Raw genomic sequence first — 22,214 nt, forward strand, 5'->3', positions numbered from 1 at the left:
AGGATCACCACTTTATTTTAAGAATGTGAAATGTCAGAATAATAGTAGAGAGAATGATTTATTTCAGCTTTTATTTCTTTCATCACATTCCCAGTGGGTCAGTAGTAAAACCATACACTCAATTAGTATTTGGTAGAATTGCCTTTAAATTGTTTAACTTGTGGCAAATGTTTCGGGTAGCCTTCCACAAGCTTCCCACAATAAGTTGGGTGAATTGGTCCAGTCCTGCTGACAGAGCTGGAGTAACTGAGTCAAGTTTGTAGGCATCCCTGCTCACACACGATTTTTCAGTTCTGCCCACACATTTTCTATGGGATTGAGGTCAGGGCTTTGTGTTGGCCACTCCAATACCTTGACTTGGTTGTCCTAAAGCCATTTTGCCACAACTTTGAAAGTATGCTTGGGGTCATTGTCCATTTGGAAGACCCATTTAAGACCAAGCTTTAACTTCCTGACTGATGTCTTGAGATATTGCTTCAATATATCCACATACATTTCCTCCTCATGATGCCATCTATTTTGTGAAGTGCACCAGTCCCTCCTGCAGCAAAGCACCCCCAGAACTTGATGCTGCCACCCCCGTGCTTCACGTTTGGGATGGTGTTCTTCGGCTTGCAAGATTTGCAAGCCTCCACCTTTTTTCTCCAAACAAACCAATGGTCATTATGGCCAAACAGTTCTATTTTTGTTTGATCAGACCAGAGGACATTTCTCCAAAAAGTGCGATCTTTGTCAACATGTGCAGTTGCAAACCGTAGTCTGGCTTTTTTATGGCAGTTTGAGCAGTGGCTTCTTCCTTGCTGAGCGGCCTTTCAGGTTCTGTCGATACAGGACTTGTTTACTGTGGATATAGATACTTTTGTACCAGCTTCTTCCAGCATTTTCACAAGGTCCTTTGCTGTTGTTCTGGGATTGAGTTGCACTTTTCACACCAAAGTACGTTCATCTCTAGGAGACAGAACGAGTCTCCTTCCTGAGCGGTATGACGACTGCGTGGTCCCATGGTGTTTTTACTTGCGTACTAATTTTTGTACATATGAACGTGGTACCTTCAGGCGTTTGGAAATTGCTGCCAAGGATGAACCAGACTTGTGGAGGTCTACAATTGTTTTCTGAGTTCTTGGAAATCATTCTTTTGATTTTCCCATGATGTCAAGCAAAGAGGCACTGAGTTTGAAGGTAGGCCTTGAAATACATCCACAGGTACACCCCCAATTGACTCAAATGATGTCAATTATCCGATCAGAAGCTTCTAAAGCCATGACAACCTTTTCTGGAATTTTCCAAACTGTTTAAAAGGCACAGTCAACTTAGTGTATGTAAACTTCTGACCCACTGGAATTGTGATAGTGAATTATAAGTGAAATAATCTGTCTGTAAACAATTGTTGGAAAAATTACTTGTGTCATGCACAAAGTAGATGTCCTAACCGGCTTGCCAAAACTATAGTCTGTTAACAAGAAATTTGTGGAGTGGTTGAAAAAAAGAGTTTTAATGACTTTAAACTTCTGACTTCAACTGTAGCTAAATGAACATACCTAAATGCAAGTCTCACAGGTTGAATTAACCGGATGAGAAGATTTCCCTGGGATCGTGAGTTGACTGTGTGTGAGACATACAGGTGTGATTTCATTATGACAGTGTAAAGGGTATGGGAGAAAGTGTAGCAGAGCAGTGATAGCAGAGCAGTCACTGCAGAACTAGGACATTCTAGTCCATATTAATGACCCGTAGAAAATGACACACGTATTACACTGTCACACTTAATGAAATAATTCCATCATGGTCAGTGTGGAAAGAAAGGACTGTTGTCAAGGTAACACTGTTCTATTGAAAAGGTCTCCAACGACTTTGTGACAAATACTTTATGATTATGATTATTAACACCTATGTCCTTATGTTCTTCGTAAACTGTCGCGGAGTCTCACTCTAGTACTCTAGTCTACAGTGGGGCAGTATGTGTGTGTGTGTGTGTGTGGAGGTATGAGGCCCCTGTGACACTTAAAACTATTACAGTAAGTTAAAGAGGATCTACACCCCGCGCTCCACTAGAAATACAATACTGGTGTAAATGAGGAAACATTCTCACTCACACACTCTATATACTAGTGCAGCCTGAGTCAGCGTTTCCTCTAGCTGAGGGGGTGTTCAGGAGGGGAAGGGGGTTTAGGGACTGTACTGACCACATCCAGTCACACTGATCCACATCAGCCCACATGTTGCTATGTCATACCCCTTCCCGCTCTGAACATGTTAACTCCCCTTGTGAGTGGGGAGGTACATGGTGTGTCTGTGTGGGGGGAAATAGAGTGTGTGTGTGGTCAGCAGGGTGCTGAGTGGGGGGGAATAGTGTGGTCACTAGGGCGATGAGTTGTGGAAGTGTTGTGGTACACAGTGGTAGCACTTGTAGGTGACCAGAACACATTCTGATGTAGCACTGGTATATGTGCAAACCTGTGGTTCTGACTCAGTGAGGCCTGACCTAACAGGTGTGCTAGGAGTGTGTGTGTGTGTGTGTGAGGTGTGTGTATGAGGGTTGTGAAAGGTGTGTGTATGTGAAAGTCCCACCCTCACTGCTGCTCAAACATGACAGAAAATGTAGAAATCACTAGACGGTCCTACTTGTGGATTTAGTGTGGCTGTGGACTTCAGACAGGATATGATAACAACAGGAAATGATAGAAAAAAACCGAAGAGGATAAATACCCTTTACTGTAGTTCACATGTAGGCCTACTGTAGCTAAATCAGTGGTCAACAATCAAATGGACACAGTAGGCCTACTATAGTGGATGGTATTGAGGATGTGTACTGTATATGGTGGAGATAACATCATTGTGTGTGCAAGGCTTTGATTGTATTTACTCAAAACACACACACTGTGGATTTCCCTCTGTTCCTGTTTCTGTGGTAAACATCAGTGTCATCTCTTGTATTTGTCCATTTGGGGGGAAATGGCCCAGGATATTGGATTTAGCAACCCCCCTCTACCTCCTCTCTGCTCTGTCCCTCTCCCCTCTCTCTCTTACCCCTGTATCAGAGGGTACTGACTTGGCCAAGAGTTATGGCCAGGCAGACATCACAAATCATTGTGACATAAAACTCAAGTATTGTGACATAATAAATCATCCACAGTGACGTCATAAAGGCTTCTTGCGACATCAAAGCATCCATGCCGACTCTATAACCCATCCATTGTGACATCATAAAGGCCTGTTCTAAACTCTCCTCCCCCCCACTTATGGCTGCAGGGTGACTGTGTGTATAATAGTACTACTGAGATTGGGGATGGAGATGCAGGTTCTGATTGGAAGGGGTAGGGAGTAGAGGGAAGGATAAACCTTTGGAAGGAGCAGCACAGCCTAAAGTTGACATACCACATGCTCAACACACGCCTGAATACTGAACATCACTCTACCAATCATCTCCCACTCTTTGAAACTGTTCCGACAACACTGCTAAACGTGTGTGTGTAATGACAGTTGTGTGATGCAGCATCACTACAGCAGGGAGATTGGTGGTGGATTGTTCCAGTGTGTCATATCCCCTCTGAGACGACACAAGTCTGGCACCCCCCCTCCTTCGTGGTATGTAAACACATACACATACTCATAAACAAGGACCATTCACCGACGGCTAGAAGATACAGATACAGTAGTGAACGCTCTATCCAGACACACGATACACGCGCTCCACAGCCAGACGTGAACGCTCCACAGCCAGACGTGAACGTTCCACAGCCAGACGTGAACGCTCCACAGCCAGACGTGAACGCTCCACAGCCAGACGTGAACGCTCCACAGCCAGACACACACTACAAGCTCCATAACCAGACGTGAACGCTCCACAGCCAGACACACACTACAAGCTCCATAACCAGACGTGAACGCTCCACAGCCAGACACACACTACAAGCTCCATAACCAGACGTGAACGCTCCATAGCCAGACACACGCTACACTCTCCATAGCCAGACGTGAACGCTCCATAGCCAGACGTGAACGCTCCATAGCCAGACGTGAACGCTCCATAGCCAGACACACACTACACTCTCCATAGCCAGACGTGAACGCTCCATAACCAGACGTGAACGCTCCATAGCCAGACGTGAACGCTCCATAGCCAGACGTGAACGCTCCATAGCCAGACACACACTACACTCTCCATAGCCAGACGTGAACGCTCCATAGCCAGACGTGAACGCTCCATAACCAGACGTGAACGCTCCATAGCCAGACACACACTACACGCTCCATAACCAGACATGAACGCTCCATAGCCAGACACACACTACACGCTCCATAACCAGACGTGAACGCTCCATAGCCAGACACACACTACACGCTCCATAGCCAGACGTGAACGCTCCATAGCCAGACGTGAACGCTCCATAGCCAGACGTGAACGCTCCATAGCCAGACGTGAACGCTCCATAGCCAGACGTGAACGCTCCATAGCCAGACGTGAACGCTCCATAGCCAGACACACACTACACGCTCCATAGCCAGACGTGAACGCTCCATAGCCAGACGTGAACGCTCCATAGCCAGACGTGAACGCTCCATAGCCAGACGTGAACGCTCCATAGCCAGACGTGAACGCTCCATAGCCAGACGTGAACGCTCCATAGCCAGATGCATGAGCTCTATAGCCAGAAATTGTTCTTATATCATGTAGTCTTTGGAATCCACTCAGTGTGCAGCGTGGCTGCACTTGACATGAACCTGAGGCCTCTGGGAGAACATTTGGGTGGAGGCAGAGAACTCACTCCTGCCAAACATAACGAATGGAGAGAGAGCGAGAGAGAGAAAGAGTAACAACGAGATGGGGAGGGAATGAGGAGAGAGGAAACAGCAAGAAAGAAGATTGAGAGATGGCAAGACATGATGTTAATATGCATTTCTCTCTGTGTGGATGCAGTAAGCTGCAGTGGTAGATGTGTTCAACTGGAGGCCCCACCCCTCCAACGCCTGTGTCATAATTCTGACCTCGTGACCCCAATTTTAACATGGCTACTGGCAAACACACTGCGAAGTATAACACAGAAATACAGAGAATATTAAACCCTGGCACGATGACACAGGGGCTGCTGGAAGTCACCTCGGACTATCAACACATGCAATAGAAATAGGCCAATGGTGTTAAAACAAAGCTACACCTACATTACAATCATAGGAGCTTTAATGAAAAAAGCTAATGTTATGCTAATTAACAAATTCACTGTGTAAATATAATTAAATATTCATAGTTGCAATAACACAGCCTGCCACCTTATAAAGAAAGATCTCGGTTGGAGGATAAGCGCCCACTTGTCCTTTAATCCAGTGTACTTTGTGTTTATGCATACATGTGTATAGATGTAATGCATTATAGATGATGCCTGTAATATGTTTGACTACGTTTTTTGTATCTCAAAACCCAATTTGAGTGGTCTACAATGTGGTTTAAGTTTCTTTAATTCGTATAATTTTATTTTTTGCTAACTTCACACATTTTGTCACTGGGCTGAGAAAAAAATTGTTTTAAAGCTAATTTCCTTAAAATTCAACACATTTTACAATGGTGCTGAGAGAAAATTTGCAGTTTGAAGATAATTTTATGTAATTCTACAGACTTTGACATGGCTTCTTATTCTGAGTGACTCAAAACAGTAAAACAATTAAATGGGATGCCATGACATTTTGGAATTTTAGATTTCCCTGACTGTAAATTTCGGTGCTAGTTCTCAAATCTCTTTTTCAATCATATTTTTGGGAGTGGCAGTAACAATTTAGCAGCAGTGGCCCATCACTGCTAAATGTATATAGGGAAAAGACTGCACACACTCACAGCAAAGGTCACAATAACAAGCAGCTCTTCTAACAAGGAGCTCTCCATTACTGAGTTTTAGAATTTTCACACCTCCCTCAGGGAATGAGAGAGGGAGCGAGTGGAGGACAGAGTGATTGCGAGAGGAAGATAGAAAAAGAGGAGGAAAGGGCAAAAGAGGAGTGTAGAGTAACAGAAGAAGCATACTTTTATTAAGCAATATTATTTCAGGATTAAAGTTGCAACAGACAGGGAATCAGAGATAGAGGGAAGAGGACAGAAAGTTGTTTATGGATGGAGGGAGAGAACAAGAGGGTTAAATTGGGATATATGGTGCTGGCAATAGAGGGAGAGAAAGAGGAGAAAGAGAATAGAGAGGGGAAGAGAGCGAGAACAGAGAGAGAAGGGAAGAGAGAGATGGGAGTTACAATATTTGCCTGTGGCGGGCAAGCTGGCCTGGGTCTCTACAATAGTCCTCTGTCCCCGGTCAGCTCAATCATCAGTGTGTGTGTGTGTGTGTGTGTGTGTGTGTGTGTGTGTGTGTGTGTGTGTGTGTGTCTTTCAGAGTGTCAGTGAAGGCAGTCCCGTGCCCCACCCCACACAAACACTGGCCTTGTGTCAACCCTGCCCCCACCCCTCTCACCTCATCAGACCCGTTGCATTCCCCCTGCAGGAAAAACAGTTAGGCCACAGAAGCCAAACAGGCCATTACAACCCAGCAAAACAAGGGCCGCAGAGATCAGTTACGATGGCGCCGGAGGGGAGGGCTGCAGGCTTATTGGCACTTAACCAACCATGCTATCTTGTTTGATTTTTTGCGTTGTTCGTAACTTGTTTTTGTACATAATGTTGCTGCTACTGTCTCTTATGACCGAAAAAGAGCTTCTGGACATCAGAACTGTGATTACTGACCTCAAACTGGACGAAGAGTTCTTCTTCAATGAGTTGGACGGGAGGGATATACTACTACAGACACCCGGCCAGGCTTGAGATTTAGTGGGAAAAGATCAGGGTGCCTTGTGAGGATCAGGCGACGAGTGGATAATCTGCCCTTGCCTTCCGTCCAGCTAGTTAATGTTCAATCGCTGGAAAATAAATGGGACGAGCTGAAAGCACGTATATCCTACCAACGGCACATTAAAAACTGTAATATCTTATGTTTCACTGAGTCGTGGCTGAACAACGACATTAAGAACATACAGCTGGCGGGTTATACACTATTGGCAGGACAGAACAGCAGCCTATGCATGTATGTGAACAACAGCTGGTGCACGATATCTAAGGAATTCTCGAGGTTTTGCTCGCCTGAGGTAGAGCATCTCATGATAGTGTGGCCCACAGTTTATCTACCTAGAGAGTTTCATCTGTATTTTTTGTAGCTGTCAACATACCACCACAGACCGATGGTGGCACTAAAACCACGCTCAATGAACTGCATACCGCCATAAGCAAACAGGAAAACACTTGGAGGCGGCGCTCCTAGTGGCCGGGGACTTTAATGCAGGGAAACTTAAATCACTTTTACCTCATTTATATCAGCATGTTAAATGTGCAACCAGAGGGGGGGAAAGAAGAAAAAAAACTCTGAACCACCTTTACGCCACATAGACGCGTACAAAGCTCTCCCTCGCCCTCCATTTGGGAAATCTGACCATAATTATATCCTCCTGATTCCTGCTTACAAGCAAAAATGAAAGCAGGAAGCACCAGTGACTCGGTCTATAAAAAGTGGTCAGATGAAGCAGATGCTAAACTACAAGACTGCTTTGCTAGCACAGACTGGAATATGTTCCGGGATTCTTCCGATGGCACTGAGGAGTACACCACATCAGTCAATGGCTTTATCAATAGGTGCGACGAGGACGTCGTCCCCACAGTGACTGTACGTACAAAAGGGAAGCACAGCTGAGAGTTGCCCAGTAGGCGAGAGCCTACCAGACTAGCTAAATAACTTCTATGCTTGCTTTGAGGAAAGTAACACTGAAACATGCATGAGAGAATCAGCTGTTCTGTGTGATCACGCTGTCCACAGCTGATGTGAGTAAGACCTTTAAACAGGTCAACATTCACAAGGCCGCAGGGCCAGACGGATCACCAGGACGTGTACTCCGAGCATGTGCTGACCAACTGGCAAGTGTCTTCACTGACATTTTCAACCTCTCGGTCTGAGTCTGTAATGCCTATATGTTTCAAGCAGACCACCATAGTCCTTGTGCAAAAGAACACTAAGGTAACGTGCCTAAATGACTACCGACCCGTAGCACTCATGTCTGTATCCATGAAATGCTTCGAAAGGCTGGCCATGGCTAACATCAACACCATTATCCCAGAAACCCTAGACCCACTCCAATATGCATTCCGTACCAACAGATCCACAGATGATGCAATCTCCATTGCACTCCACACTACCCTTTCCCACCTGGACAAAAGGAACACCTATGTGAGAATGCTGTTCATTGACTACAGCTCAGCGTTCAACACCATAGTGCCCTCAAAGCTCACCACTTAGCTAAGGACCCTGGGACTAAACACCTCCCTCTGCAACTGGATCCTGGACTTCCTGACGGGCCGCCCCCAGGTGGTAAGGGTAGGTAACATCTGCCACACTGATCCTCAACATGGGGGCCCCTCAGGGGTGCGTGCATAGCCCCCTCCTGTACTCCCTGATCACTCATGACTGCACGGCCAGGCACAACTCCAACACCATTACGTTTGCTGATGACAACAGTGGTAGGCCTGATCACCGACAACGATGAAAGCCTATAGGAGGGTCAGAGACGTGACTGTGTGGTGCAAGGACAAAAATCTCTCCCTCAACATGATCAAGACAAAGGAGAGGATTGTGGACTAGAGGAAAAGGAGGACCGAGCACGCCCCCCATTCTCATCGACAGGGCTGTAGTGGAGCAGGTTGAGAGCTTCAAGTTCCTTGGCGTCCACATCACCAACAAACTAACATGGTCCAATCACACCAAGACAGTCGTGAAGAGGGCACGACAAAACCTATTCCCCCTCAGGAGACTGAAAAGACTTGGCATGGGTCCTCAAAAAGGTTCTACAGCTGCACCGTCAAGAGCATCCTGACGGGTTGCATCACTGCCTGGTATGGCAACTGCTCAGCCTCCGACGGCAAGGCACTACAAAGGGTAGTGCGTACGGCCCAGTACATCACCGGGGCCAAGCATCCTGCCATCCAGGACCTCTATACCAGGCGGTGTCAGAGGAAGGCCCTAAAAATGGTCAAAGACTCCAGCCACCCTAGTCATAGACTGTTCTCTCTGCTACCGCACGGCACCAGAGCGCCAAGTCTAGGTCCAAGAGGCTCCTAAATAGCTTCTACCTCCAAGCCATAAGACTCCTGAACGGCTAATCAAATGGCTACCCAGACTATTTGCATTACCCCCCCCCCCAGAACGCTACTGCTACTCTGTTATTATCTATGCATAGTCACTTTAATAACTCTACCTACATGTACATAGCACCTCAATTACCTCGACACCGATGCCCTCGCACATTGACATTGACTCTGTACTGGTACCCCTGTATACAGCCCCGCTATTGATATTTACTGTTGCTCTTTAATTATTTGTTATTCTTATCTTACTTTTTATTATTTCCTTTTTTTCTCTTCTATGTATTTTCTTAAAACTGCATTGTTGGTTAAGGGCTTGTAATTAAGCATTTCACTGTAAGGTCTACACCTGCTGTATTCGGCGCATGTGACAAGTAACATTTGATCACACAGCACTGGGGCCCACACCGAACTAGTGTAATGTGTGTACTCTGTGTGGTTTATTTTGGCATGAAGCTGTCGGACTCATCTTCTCCTGCTGCCACGCAAACACACTCACACCCAAGTATATCCATATATATAGCAAACACTGGCTACACATACTGCATGTAGTTTGTGGGCAGTGTGCACATAGCCGGTCTTCTCTTGAGAGCCAGGTCTGCCTATGGCAGCCTCTCAATAGCAAGGCTATGCTCACTGAGACTGTACATAGTCTGTCCCTCTTTCCCACGTTTTAGGCCACGCCCCATTCCCTGACTGTTAAATGAGCATCAAGCATACACCCGCTGACAGTAAGTGGCTGCTATGGCCCTTCCGGTTTCGTTGTGATCGCGGTTGCGTCTTCACAGCAGCGCGTCAAGGATTGAAACAGGTTCAGCTCTGTCCTTTGACACAATCAGCTCATTTAACAAAAACGAACATTGAGGAAGTACCCCTCTATGAGCAAATGTGGAAACTCTGACGACAAAAGAGGAAATATGATGAGCGATAGAGCCATGAGGAGGCTCAAGACAAGGGCTGCATGGTGATAGTTCCTCAATAGTCTCCTCTCCTTAAATCATATTCACTCATTTAGAAAATAAGGTAAGTGAAAGAAATATGACGGATGCCTCAAGGTGATTAAGCACCTAGGTCCAAAAGTGTATCTATTTGTCCGTCCCATTTTACCAGGAGAAAGAGGAGAAACAGAGACTGATACCTATCAAAGAATAGTAGGCTGAGGCAGGAACAGGGAAGTTGAGCACTCCTCTTTCAAAGCAAGACTGATGAAGAGGTATTCTAATGTCACTGTCAAAGCACAATGCTAGGAGTGTCTTCAAACCAGTCGCTGGCTCCAGACTAGCTATAAACAAGTCCCAAACTGTCTCTGCTCCCGATAATGCTCAGACAGAGAACACCAGGAACAAACGTAGAAAAATAACACCAAGCTGTCTTGAATGTAACACAATGTACACACGCACACACACTTTCTCCCTCTTCCTGTGTGCGTCTCTCAAACAAAGGCACGAACAGGCTCCAGGTGACTATTGCCAGGGACACTGTGCTCTAGTAAGCAATACTTTAGCGTCCTTCCGATAGTCAGTCTGTCTGTCGGTCTCTCTCCGTCTCAGTCTGTCTGTCCTTCCCTGCAGGTTGTAACTTTCCAACTCTGTCAGTCTGAGCTCTTTTACATTAAAACCAATCTGCACTGTTGCTGTACATACATTGAATGAGAGTACAATAACATAGATCAACAATAGGTTTCCATATCACTATACCGTATACAGAGCATTCTGAAACTATTCAGACCTCTTGACTTTTTCCACATTACAGACTTATTCTAAAATGGATGAAATAGCTTTTTTCCCCCCTCTATCTACTAGAGGTCGACCGATTATTATTTTTCAACGCCGATACCGATTATTGGAGGACCAAAAAAAGCTGATACAAATTGCCCGATTTTAATTGGTATTTATTTATTTGTAATAATGACAATTACAACAATACTGAATGAACACTTATTTTAACTTAATATAATACATCAATAAAATCAATTTAGCCTCAAATAAATAATGAAACACGTTCAATTTGGTTTAAATAATGTCATCCGAAAACATAATGTTAACTTTCACTGCTATGCGGATGACACACAGCTGTCCATTTCAATGAATCATGGTGAAGCCCCAAAATTGCCCTCGCTAGAAGCTTGTGTTTCAGACATAAGGTAGTGGATGGCTGAAAATGTTCTACTTTTAAACTCGGACAAAACAGAGATGCTTGTTCTAGGTCCCAAGAAACAAAGCGATCTTCTGTTAAATCTGACAATTAATCTTGATGGTTGTAAAGTCATCTCAAATAAAACTGTGAAGGACCTCGGCGTTACTCTGGACCCTGATCTCTCTTTTGACGAACATATCAAGACTGTTTCAAGGACAGCTTTTTTCCATCTACGTAACATTGCAAAAATCAGAAATGTTCTGTCCAAAAATGATGCAGAAAAATTTATCCATGCTTTTGTTACTTCTAGGTTAGACTACTGCAATGCTCTACTTTCCGGCTACCCGGATAAAGCACTAAATAAACTTCAGTTAGTGCTGAATACGGCTGCTAGAATCCTGACTAGAACCAAGAAATTTGATCATATTACTCCAGTGCTAGCTTCCCTACACTGGCTTCCTGTTAAGGCAAGGGCTGATTTCAAGGTTTTACTGTTAACCTATAAAGCGTTACATGGGCTTGCTCCTACCTATCTTTCCGAGTTGGTCCTGCCGTACATACCTACACGTACGCTACGGTCACAAGACGCAGGCCTCCTAATTGACCCTAGAATTTCTAAGCAAACAGCTGGAGGCAGGGCTTTCTCCTATAGATCTCAATTTTTATGGAATGGTCTGCCTACCCATGTGAGAGACGCAGACTCGGTCTCAACCTTTAAGTCTTTACCGAAGACTTATCTCTTCAGTAGGTCATATGATTGAGTGTGCAGGAGCGGTAGCGTCTCAACTGGCCAACATCCAGTGAAAAAAATGCAGAGCGCCAAATTCAAATAAATTACTATAGATATTTAACTTTCATGAAATCACACATTCAATATACCAAATTAAAGCTACACTTGTTGTGAATCCAGCCAACGTGTCAGATTTCAAAAATGCTTTACGGCGAAAGCAAACAATGCTATTATCTGAGGATAGCACCCAAGCAAACAATAACAGACCATCATATTTCAACCCTCCAGGCGCGACAAAACGCAGAAATAAAGATTTAATTCATGCCTTACCTTTGACGAGCTTCTTCTGTTGGCACTCCAATATGTCCCATAAAAATTACAAATGGTCCTTTTTGTTCGATTAATTCCGTCGATATATATCCAAAATGTCCATTTATTTGGAGCGTTTTATCCAGAAAAACACCGGTTCCAACTCGCTCAACATGACTACAAAAGTTACCTGTAAGCTTTGTCCAAACATTTCAAAATACTTTTGTAAAAGAACTTTAGTTTTTTTTTTTTTTTCATAAATAATCGATAAAATTGAAGACTGGATGATCTGTGTTCAATACCGGAGGAAAATACTTTCAGGTCACGCGCCTCTAACAAACATTACACTTCACTCGAGCATTCTGAACATGGCTACTTCATTTCTCAAAGGAAAAACCTCAACCAATTTCTCAAGACTGTTGACATCCAGTGGAAGCGATAGGAACTGCAAGAAGGTCCCTTAGAAATCTGGATTTCCAATGAAAACCCATTGAAAAGAGAGTGACCTAAAAAAATAAAATCTGAATGGTTTGTCCTCTGGGTTTCGCCTGCCAAATAAGTTCTGTTATAGTCACAGATATGATTCAAACAGTTTTAGAAACTTCAGAGCGTTTTCTATCCAGATCTAGTAATAAAATGCATATATTAGCAGCTGGGCCTGGGTAGCAGGCAGTTTACTCTGGGCACGCTTTTCATCCAAATGTGAAAATGCTGCCCCCTATCCCAAAGAAGTTAACTAACTTGCCTAGTTAAATAAAATAAACAAAAAATACTTGAGGCTGTAATCGTTGCCAAAGGTGCTTCAACAAAGTACTGAGTAAAAGGTCTGAATAATTATATAAATGTGGTATTTCATTTGTTTAGTTTAAAAAAAAAATCATTTCCAAAAGCCGGTTTTTGCTTTGTCATTACGGGGTGTGTGTGTAGATAGTAGAGGTCGACCGATTAATCGGAATGGCCGATTTTAATTAGGGACGATTTCACATTTTTATAACAATCGGAAATCTGTATTTTTGGACACCGATTTGGCAGATTATTATTTATTTTTTTACACCTTTATTTAATCTTTATTTAACTAGGCAAGTCAGTTAAGAACACGTTCTTATTTTCAATGACGGCCTAGGAACGGTGGGTTAACTGCCTCGTTCAGGGGCAGAACGACAGATTTTACCTTGTCAGCTCGGGGGATTCAATCTTGCAAACTTACAGTTAACTAGTCCAACGCTCTAACCACCTGATTACATTGCACTCCACGAGGAGCCTGCCTGTTACGCGAATGCAAGTTGCTAGCTAGCATTAAACTTATCTTATAAAAAACAAACAGTCAATCAATCATAATCACTAGTTAACTACACATGGTTGATATTACTAGTTTATCTAGCGTGTCCTGCGTTGCATATAATCGATGCGGTGCGTATCGTTGCTCCAATGTGTACCTAACCATAAACATCAATGCCTTTCTTAAAATCAATACACAGAAGTATATATTTTTAAACCTGCATTTTTAGCTAAAAGAAATCCAGGTTAGCAGGCAATATTAACCAGGTGAAATTGTCACTTCTCTTGCGTTCATTGCACGCAGAGTCAGTGTATATGCAACAGTTTGGGCCGTCTAATTTGCCAGAATTTTACGTAATATGACATCAAATCAATCAAATCAAGTTTATTTATATAGCCCTTCGTACATCAGCTGATATCTCGAAGTGCTGTACAGAAACCCAGCCTAAAACCCCAAACAGCAAGCAATGCAGGTGTAGAAGCACATGTAATACATGTATCACTAGCCACTTTAAACAATGCCACGTTTATATGTTTACATACCCTACATTACTCATCTCATATGTATTCGATACCATCTACTGCATCTTGCCTATGCCGTTCTGTACCATCACTCATTCATATATCTTTATGTACATATTCTTCATCCCTTTACACTTGTGTGTATAAGGTAGTTGTGGAATTGTTAGGTTAGATTACTCGTTGGTTATTACTGCATTGTCGGAACTAGAAGCACAAGCATTTCGCAACACTCGCATCAACATCTGCTAACCATGTGTATGTGATCAATAACATTTGATTTGAGAAAGAAGTGAGAAGAGGAGCAACAGAATGATGGAGCGAGAGAAAAGCAGGTTGACAACATCCGCTCCTCATTCACTCAGCCTACAGAGTCCACTGGTTCCACTCAGCCTACGCCTTGACCTCTTTCTCCCCTCTCTCTCTAGATGAAAACCTGCGACTAGTCAGGCTGTCTGACCTGCCTGCTCGACCTCATCCCCTCCTCCCTTCTTCAGACCATCTCTGGAAACCTCCCATTCCGCACTTCCTTCATCCTTGACCACATTCTCGGACTTCAAAATGGCCACCCTCGACCCCTCTGACATCAGACTACAGACAAGTATCCCCTTTTTTCCTTTCCAAAACACTTGTGTGCTGTCTCTGACCGACTCTTGCTATTTCTCTCAGAACAATCTTCTTGACCCTAACCAGTCAGGCTTCCTCTGTGTTACCGAGGCTATCCACACTGCCAAAGCTGACTCTCTCTCCTCTGTTCTCATCCTCCTAGATCAATCCACTGCATTCGACACAGTGAACCATTAGATCCTCCTCTCCACCCTCTTAGGGCTGGACCTCCCAGGATTGTATTATTTTTAATTTCACCTTTATTTAACCAGGTAGGCTAGTTGAGAACAAGTTCTCATTTGCAACTGCGACCTGGCCAAGATAAAGCAAAGCAGTTTGACACATACAACAACGCAGTTACACATGGAATACACAAACATACAATCAATAATAAAAGGTAGGAAAATCTATATACAGCATGTGCAAATGAGGTAGGATAAGAAAGGTAAGGCAATAAATAGGCCATGGTGGCAAAGTAATTACAATATAGCAATTAAACACTGGAATGGTAGGATGTGCAGAAGATGAATGTGCAAGTTGAGATACTGGGGTGCAAAGGAGCAATATAAATAAATAAAGTATGGGGATGAGGTAGATTGGATGGGCTATTTACAGATGAGCTATGTACAGGTGCAGTGATCTGTGAGCTGCTCTGACAGCTGGTGCTTAAAGCTAGTGAGGGAGGTATGAGTCTCCAGCTTCAGAGATTTTTGCAGTTCGTTCCAGTCATTGGCAGCAGAGAACTGGAAGGAGAGGCAGCCAAAGGAAGAATTGGATTTGGGGGTGACCAGTGAGATATACCTGCTGGAGTGCCGTGCTACGGGTGGGTGCTGCTATGGTGACCAGTGAACTGAGATAAGGCGGGGCTTTAGAATAGATATAGGTCTGTAGCAGTTTGGGTCTAGAGTGTCTCCCCCTTTGAAGTTAATTAATTTTTAAGATGGCCAAGTCACACTGGATAAGAGTGTCTGCTAAATTACTCAAATATAAAAATACATTTTAAAAACTAAAAAAGAGAATGATGGAAAAGATACGTGACCAAGAGAATAAAAACATGTTTGGCTTTACATGACATATTTCTCTCACACAAAGCTCTCAGACAGACCATTGCTTATTGAGTTCATTGGATTCAATAAATCTTGCTAGGACACTACTTTGGTATGTATACAGGCATCTATGTACACTGTACACACACACAATTATGGAGTCAGCCATAGCTCCATAGTCACAGACTTAGTCATAGCCCCATGTTACTACAGAAGATTCTAGAACTCTGGAGGAGACACTATAGTTCTTCCATCCTGGTCCTGGGGATTCATAAAACAGACATCTGAACACAGGCCAGAACTAGGGATGGAGAACAGTGACTTACTTACTAGAGCAGTGAACTAGGACAATATTTCAGGTTGTAGTTAGACATCAAAGCGAAACTGCATGGTGGCTAGGCTACGTAGTGTTCAACTAGCAGATTTTCCCAAACTATGCTAGTGGATTTCCAACATTCTCCACCTGTCAGGACACTACCCTACCAGATTCCAGCACACTCAGCGCAATGCATTCCAGAACACGCACGCAAGCACACACGCAAACATTCGCAGGTGTCCTTTACAATCATTTTGGATTTTCTTTACCGTAATGTAGGTGGGAAAAGCACCTTCTAACTTCCCAAACAATTTGGCTATCACATATTCCCTTGGTGCTTTCCCTAAAGACACAAACACATGCAAGTCTTACCTACAGTCTCCTGGAGGCTCTTATTCCCTGTGGCTCTCCTCCATGCTGTGGGTGTCAGGGGAGGGACACTGCATCTGGGGGGCAGAAGGAACAACATCAGTGTGTGTGTGTGTGGTAGCGTGAGTGAGTAAAAAAAATCTATAAGCCCAGTTTCACAGAATCTGATAGGGCATGACTACTTTGCGTGTGTGGTTTTTCCCTGGAGTGTGTGTGTGATGATGCTTTGAATAATGATCTTTGACACACATACATTATATATTACATTGTATATATACACACACATTACATTGTGTGTGTGTGTGTATATATATATATATATATATATATAAATAATCAGTTACAGAGAATCAATGGGAGGTGTCAGTGTTATTTGTCACATGCGTCGTAAACAACAGGTGTAGAATAACAGTGAAATGCTTACTTATGGATCCTTTCCAACACAACAGCGTAAAAAACAAACAAAACAAATAATGACATGTAATAAAAGCACAGTGAATAACTATAACATGGCTATATACAGCGAGTAGCAGTAGCGCCGATGTGTTGGGAACAAGGTAATTGAGGTAGCCATGTACATAAACATATCAACAAAAGTATGTGGACGCCCCTTCAAAATTAGAGGATTTGGCTATTTCAGCCACCCCCGTTGCTGACAGGTGTATATAAAAAATAAAATCGAGCACACAGCCATGCAATATTCATAGACAAACATTGGCAGTAGAATGGCCTTACTGAAGAGCTCAGTGACTTTTAACATGGTACAGTCATAGGATGCAACCTTTCCAACAAGTCAGCTCGTCAAATTTCTGCCTTGCTAGAGCTGCCCCTTCAACTGTAAGTGCTATTATTGTGAAATTGAAACATCTAGGAGCAAACAACGGCTCAGCCGCGACGTGGTAGGCCACACAAGCTCACAGAACCGGACCGTTGATTGCTGGGGGAAAAGAAAAAGTGTCTGTCCTCAGTTGCAACACTCACTACCGAGTTCCAAACTGCCTCTGAAAGCATTTGAGTAGCTGTTTAACAGTCTTATGACTTGGGGGTAGAAGCTGTTCAGGGTCCTGTTGGTGCAAGGCCTCATGCCAAATTATTTCAGCCTCTTGAAGAGGAAGAGGCGCTGTTGTGCCCTCTTCACAACTGTGTAGGTGTTTGTGGACCAAGGGTTGGAACCAGTTCAGGGAACTGAACCAAAAACTGGAAAAAAATAATTGTTGAGGAACAGGACCCAAACCTGAACCGAAAGTGATCCATCTTCCGGGAACAGAACCTTCATTTTAAAAGCATGGGAAACTTAATAGCGTTCCAGAAATGTTTTTCCAGTCCGACAGAAATTGTAACAAAGTGCCTGCGCAAAGCCCTCACTGTCAATCAGAAACTTATTCCAGCATCTGTCTGCCAGCTGGAAATCTTTGCCAGTGGGTGTGCGTCGGTTACCTGCCCCTCCCCTGTGAAGCATACTGTAGCCTACAGACGACATTAGAAGTGTTCAGAAATTAGGGAGAGATGTTTAATTAGAGAAGAACAGATTCACTTTAACGTTAGTTAAGGATACTATAGTCATGTTTCACATTGGATTTATTAACTACAAAAAGGTGAGACGCGTTTTTAATTCTATTGCTGCACTGCGCACACGCTTATTAGCTAGCTAGCCGGTCCAACATCAAACCAACTCGAAAGTTCAAAGGCATTCAAAGTTCCTCCATAAAAGTCGCTCCTCCGTAGGTATAATTCTATGGGCCTAATTCAGATAATGCATGTCATAACAAGATGCCCAGTGCTTCAAGGCAAGCTTCCTCAATTCTCTTTCCTCACCCGCAAAATTTCAGTTAGATCACACCCTACACTGACTGGCAGCACAGTGTGAGTGTCTTTCAGTATGATTCAACGATGCTGTTATGGCAAAATACAACTTTCCTATACAGACTAAAATCGCTTACCCATCGATTTCAGAAAGGAAAAATAAAACCAATACTTTGTCCCCCGTTAGAACAGGTTCAGAACTTTATTTTGCTGGTGGGAAAATTGGAACCGAATTTGTAAAAATATGGTTCCGTTCAGAAAGAAACGATTGGAAAATGATTTATGTTCCATCCCCTGGTGTGGACCATGTTAATTCCATAGTGATGTGGACACAGAGGAACTTAAAGCTTTCGACTCGCTCCACTACAGCCCCATCGAGCAGCTCCTTTGTCTTGCTGACATTGAGGGAGAGGTTGTTGTCCTGGCACCACACTGCCAGGTCTCTAACCTCCTCCCTATAGGCTGCCTCATCATCATCGGTGATCACGACCACTGTCGTGTTGTCAGCAAACTTGACGATGGTGTTGGAGTCGCCCCCGTGTTGATGGTAGGCATGGTGGATGGGTTGTTGCCTACCCTCAACGCCTGGGGGCAGCCGTCAGGAAGTCCAGGATCCAGTCGCAGAGGGAGTTGTTCAGTACCAGAGCTTGCAGGGGATTATGATGTTGAAGGCTGAGCTGTAGTCAATGATCAGTATTCTTACATTGGCATTCATTTTGTCCAGGTGGGTGCAGGCAGTGTGCAATAGAGATTGTGTCATCTGTGGACCTGTTGGGACAGTATACGAATTTGACTGGGTCCAGGGTGTTTGGGATGATGGTGTTGTACATGTGACATTCAAATTTGAAACTGATGTGAGCAATGAATAGCCTTTTAAAACATTTCATGGCATAGTGACAGTCATTCAGGCAGGTTGCCTTGACGTTCTTGGGCACAGGGACTATGAGAGTATATGTATGGCCCTTCAACCAAAGTGGCATTTCACTCCCCCTCTTTCCTCTCCAGCCAAGAGAAGACAACAGGTATTGCAAGCACTTCAACTCAGATATTTCTGCAGCTCACCCTTCCTCCTCTCCCCCCATCCCCCCTTACTCCTGCATAAAAAACTGTGTGCAGGTGAGGTTGGAAGCCCAAAAGGACTTATATGAAAATCCCACCACAAGCAACCCCCCCCCCCCCCCCCCCAAAAAGGTTGTTCAATCAGTTAAACAAAGCATATTAATTATAAATTGTACATAATATACTCAGTACCCACATACCACAACATTACCCTGCTGTTTACATAAAGAACATGTATTACACCACCTCCGTCATTTAAAGGGCTATATCCACTCAATATGGGCAGAGGAAATGTCAACTCCGTGGTATGGTAGATAAACATATTGCAGGCACACACACGAGGAGGAGGAAGGCTGCAGACTTCCTGTGTTTTCCCAATGGCAAAGATGGCCAATCTTGTTAAGGAGGGCGTGACCCTGGGCAGCCCAGGAAAACATGCCAGAGTTTAGTTGTGTGTTTTTGTCTGTCTGTCTGTCTGTTCACTACACAGTGACACTCAGGATGGAACACATCAACCACCTTTACGGGACTGGATAAACTCACAGAAAGAGAGCGATGAAATGGCCGTAATCAAATATACTGCACGCAGTCACGCACACAGTCCATTCTGAGTTTCTCCAGAATAGGGTTTGGAAATGGACAGCTGAACACGTCAAACAAACAAGCAGACACACAAACTGCAAAAAACGCTACAAGCGGCAGACTCATGCTCATTCCAGGAACTGTGTGGCTGTAGCAGTACTGATACGATCTTGTAGTCTGGAGAGTCAATGTTTAACTGACTGGATGGATTCATAGGGATCTGGGCTTATCAAAGCTCTCACATCACATGACCCAATACATCCAAGAGCTGTGTGTTCCTCAGTCTGTCAGAGTCTTCTTTTATGTGTGTGTGTCTGACTGAGTATACGGTTCATTGCCGTCTGTCCATCTATGTCAGTCTCGGCCTGTATCGCTCTACCAGGAAACCCTGATGCTAAACGCTAACCAAAACGCCAAACCCCTAGCAACACAGCCCACAAATCAAATGTTATATTTGTCACATGCTTCGTAAACAACAGCTGTAGACTAACAGTGAAATGCTTACTTACGGGACCTTCCCAACAATGCAGAGAAATATATAGAAAAAAATAACAAGGAATAAATACATAATGAGTAACGATAACTTGGCTATATACACTGGGTACCAGTACTGAGTCGATGTGCGGGGAATAAGATAATTTTGGTAGACTTGTACATATATGTAGGGGTAAAGTTACTAGGCAACAGGATAGATAGACAGTAAGAGCAGCGAATGTGATGAGTCAAAATAATTAGTGCAAAAAGGGTCAATGCAGAGAGTCCTGGTAGCTATTGATTTAACTAACAACACAAATAAAAAATATAAATGCAACATTATTCCCATGAGCTGAAATAAAAGATCCCAGACATTTTCCATACCCACAAAAAGCTTATTTAACATTTGTTAATAAAAAGATAAACCATCCACCTGACAGGTGTGGCATATCAAGAAGCTGATTAAACAGTATGATCACTAAACAGGTGCACCTGGTGCTGGGGACAATAAAAGGCCACTAAAATGTGCAGTTGTCACAACACAATGCCACAGATGTCTTCAAGTTGAGGGAACGTTCAATTGGCATGCTGACTGCAGGAATGTCCACCAGAGCCGTTGCAAAAGATTTTAATGTTAATTTCTCTACTATAAGCCATCTCCAACATTGTTTTAGAGAATTTGGCAGTACGTCCAACCAGCCTCACAACCGTGGACCACATGTAACCACGCCAGCCCAGGACCTCCACATCCAGCTTGGTCACCTGCGGGATTGTCTGAGACCAGACACCCGGACAACTGATGAAACTGTGGGTTTGCACAACCGAATAATTTCTGCCAAAGCTGTCAGAAACCGTCTCAGGGAAGCTCATCTGCGTGCTCATCGTCCTCACAAAGGTCTTGACCAGACTATAGTTCGGCGTCGTAACCGACTTCAGTGGGAAAATGCACAAATGCACACCTTCGATGGCCACTGGCATGCGGGAGAAGTGTACTCTTCAGATGGCAGGCAACGTGTATGGCGTCGTGTGGGCAAGCAGTGAGCTGATGTCAACATTGTGAACAGAGTGCCCAATGGTGGTGGTGGGGTTATGTAAGGGCAGGCATAAGCTACAGACAACGAACACAATTGCATTTTATCAATGGCACATAGATACTGTGAGGAATTCCTGAGGCCCATTGATCGTGTCATTCATCCGACACCATCACCTCATGTTTCAGCATGATAATGCACTGCCCCATGTTGCAAGGATCTGTATACAATTCCTGGAAGCTGAAAATGTCCTAGTTCTTCCATGGCCTGCATACTCACCAGACATGTCACCTATTGAGCATGCTTGGAATGCTCTGGATCGACAGCGTGTTCCAGTTCCAGTCAATATCCAGCAACACACAGCCATTGAAGAGGAGTGGGACAACACTCCACAGGCCACAATCAACAGCCTGATCAACTCTATGTAAAGGAGATGTGTTGCGCTGCATGAGGCAAATGTGGTCACACCAGATACTGACTGGTTTTCTGATCCACGCCGCTAAATTTTTTTTAAGGCATCTGGGACCAACAGATGCATCTGTATTGACAGTCATGTGAAATCAATAGATTAGGGTCTAGTGAATTTATTTCAATTGACGGATTTCCTTATATGAACAGTAACTCAGTAACATCTTAGAAATATTTTCATGTTGCTTTTATATTTTTGTTCAGCATATTTAGCAGTCTTATGGCAGAGACACAGGGGAGCACAGGGGAGCATCCATTCCTGTAAAACAGCACACCCCTCTACTAGAGATGAGGAGACTAGAAATAGATCCATCGTCCGTCTAATCTGCCT

General features: G+C 43.9%; 1 protein-coding gene across 1 annotated transcript in view; it reads right to left on the minus strand.

The window, feature by feature from the left end:
• The window catches only part of LOC120028622 (phosphatidylinositol 4,5-bisphosphate 3-kinase catalytic subunit beta isoform-like), a 69,026-nt gene that overhangs the window by 37,406 nt on the left and 9,406 nt on the right, over positions 1–22,214 (minus strand). Inside the window, exon 2 of the mRNA XM_038973836.1 lies at positions 16,470–16,543. The gene's annotated coding sequence lies outside the window, so the exon portion shown is untranslated. The remainder of the gene's footprint in view (positions 1–16,469; positions 16,544–22,214) is intronic.

This window comes from Salvelinus namaycush, chromosome 34, assembly GCF_016432855.1.
Source record: "Salvelinus namaycush isolate Seneca chromosome 34, SaNama_1.0, whole genome shotgun sequence".
NCBI classification, from domain to species: Eukaryota; Metazoa; Chordata; class Actinopteri; order Salmoniformes; family Salmonidae; genus Salvelinus; species Salvelinus namaycush.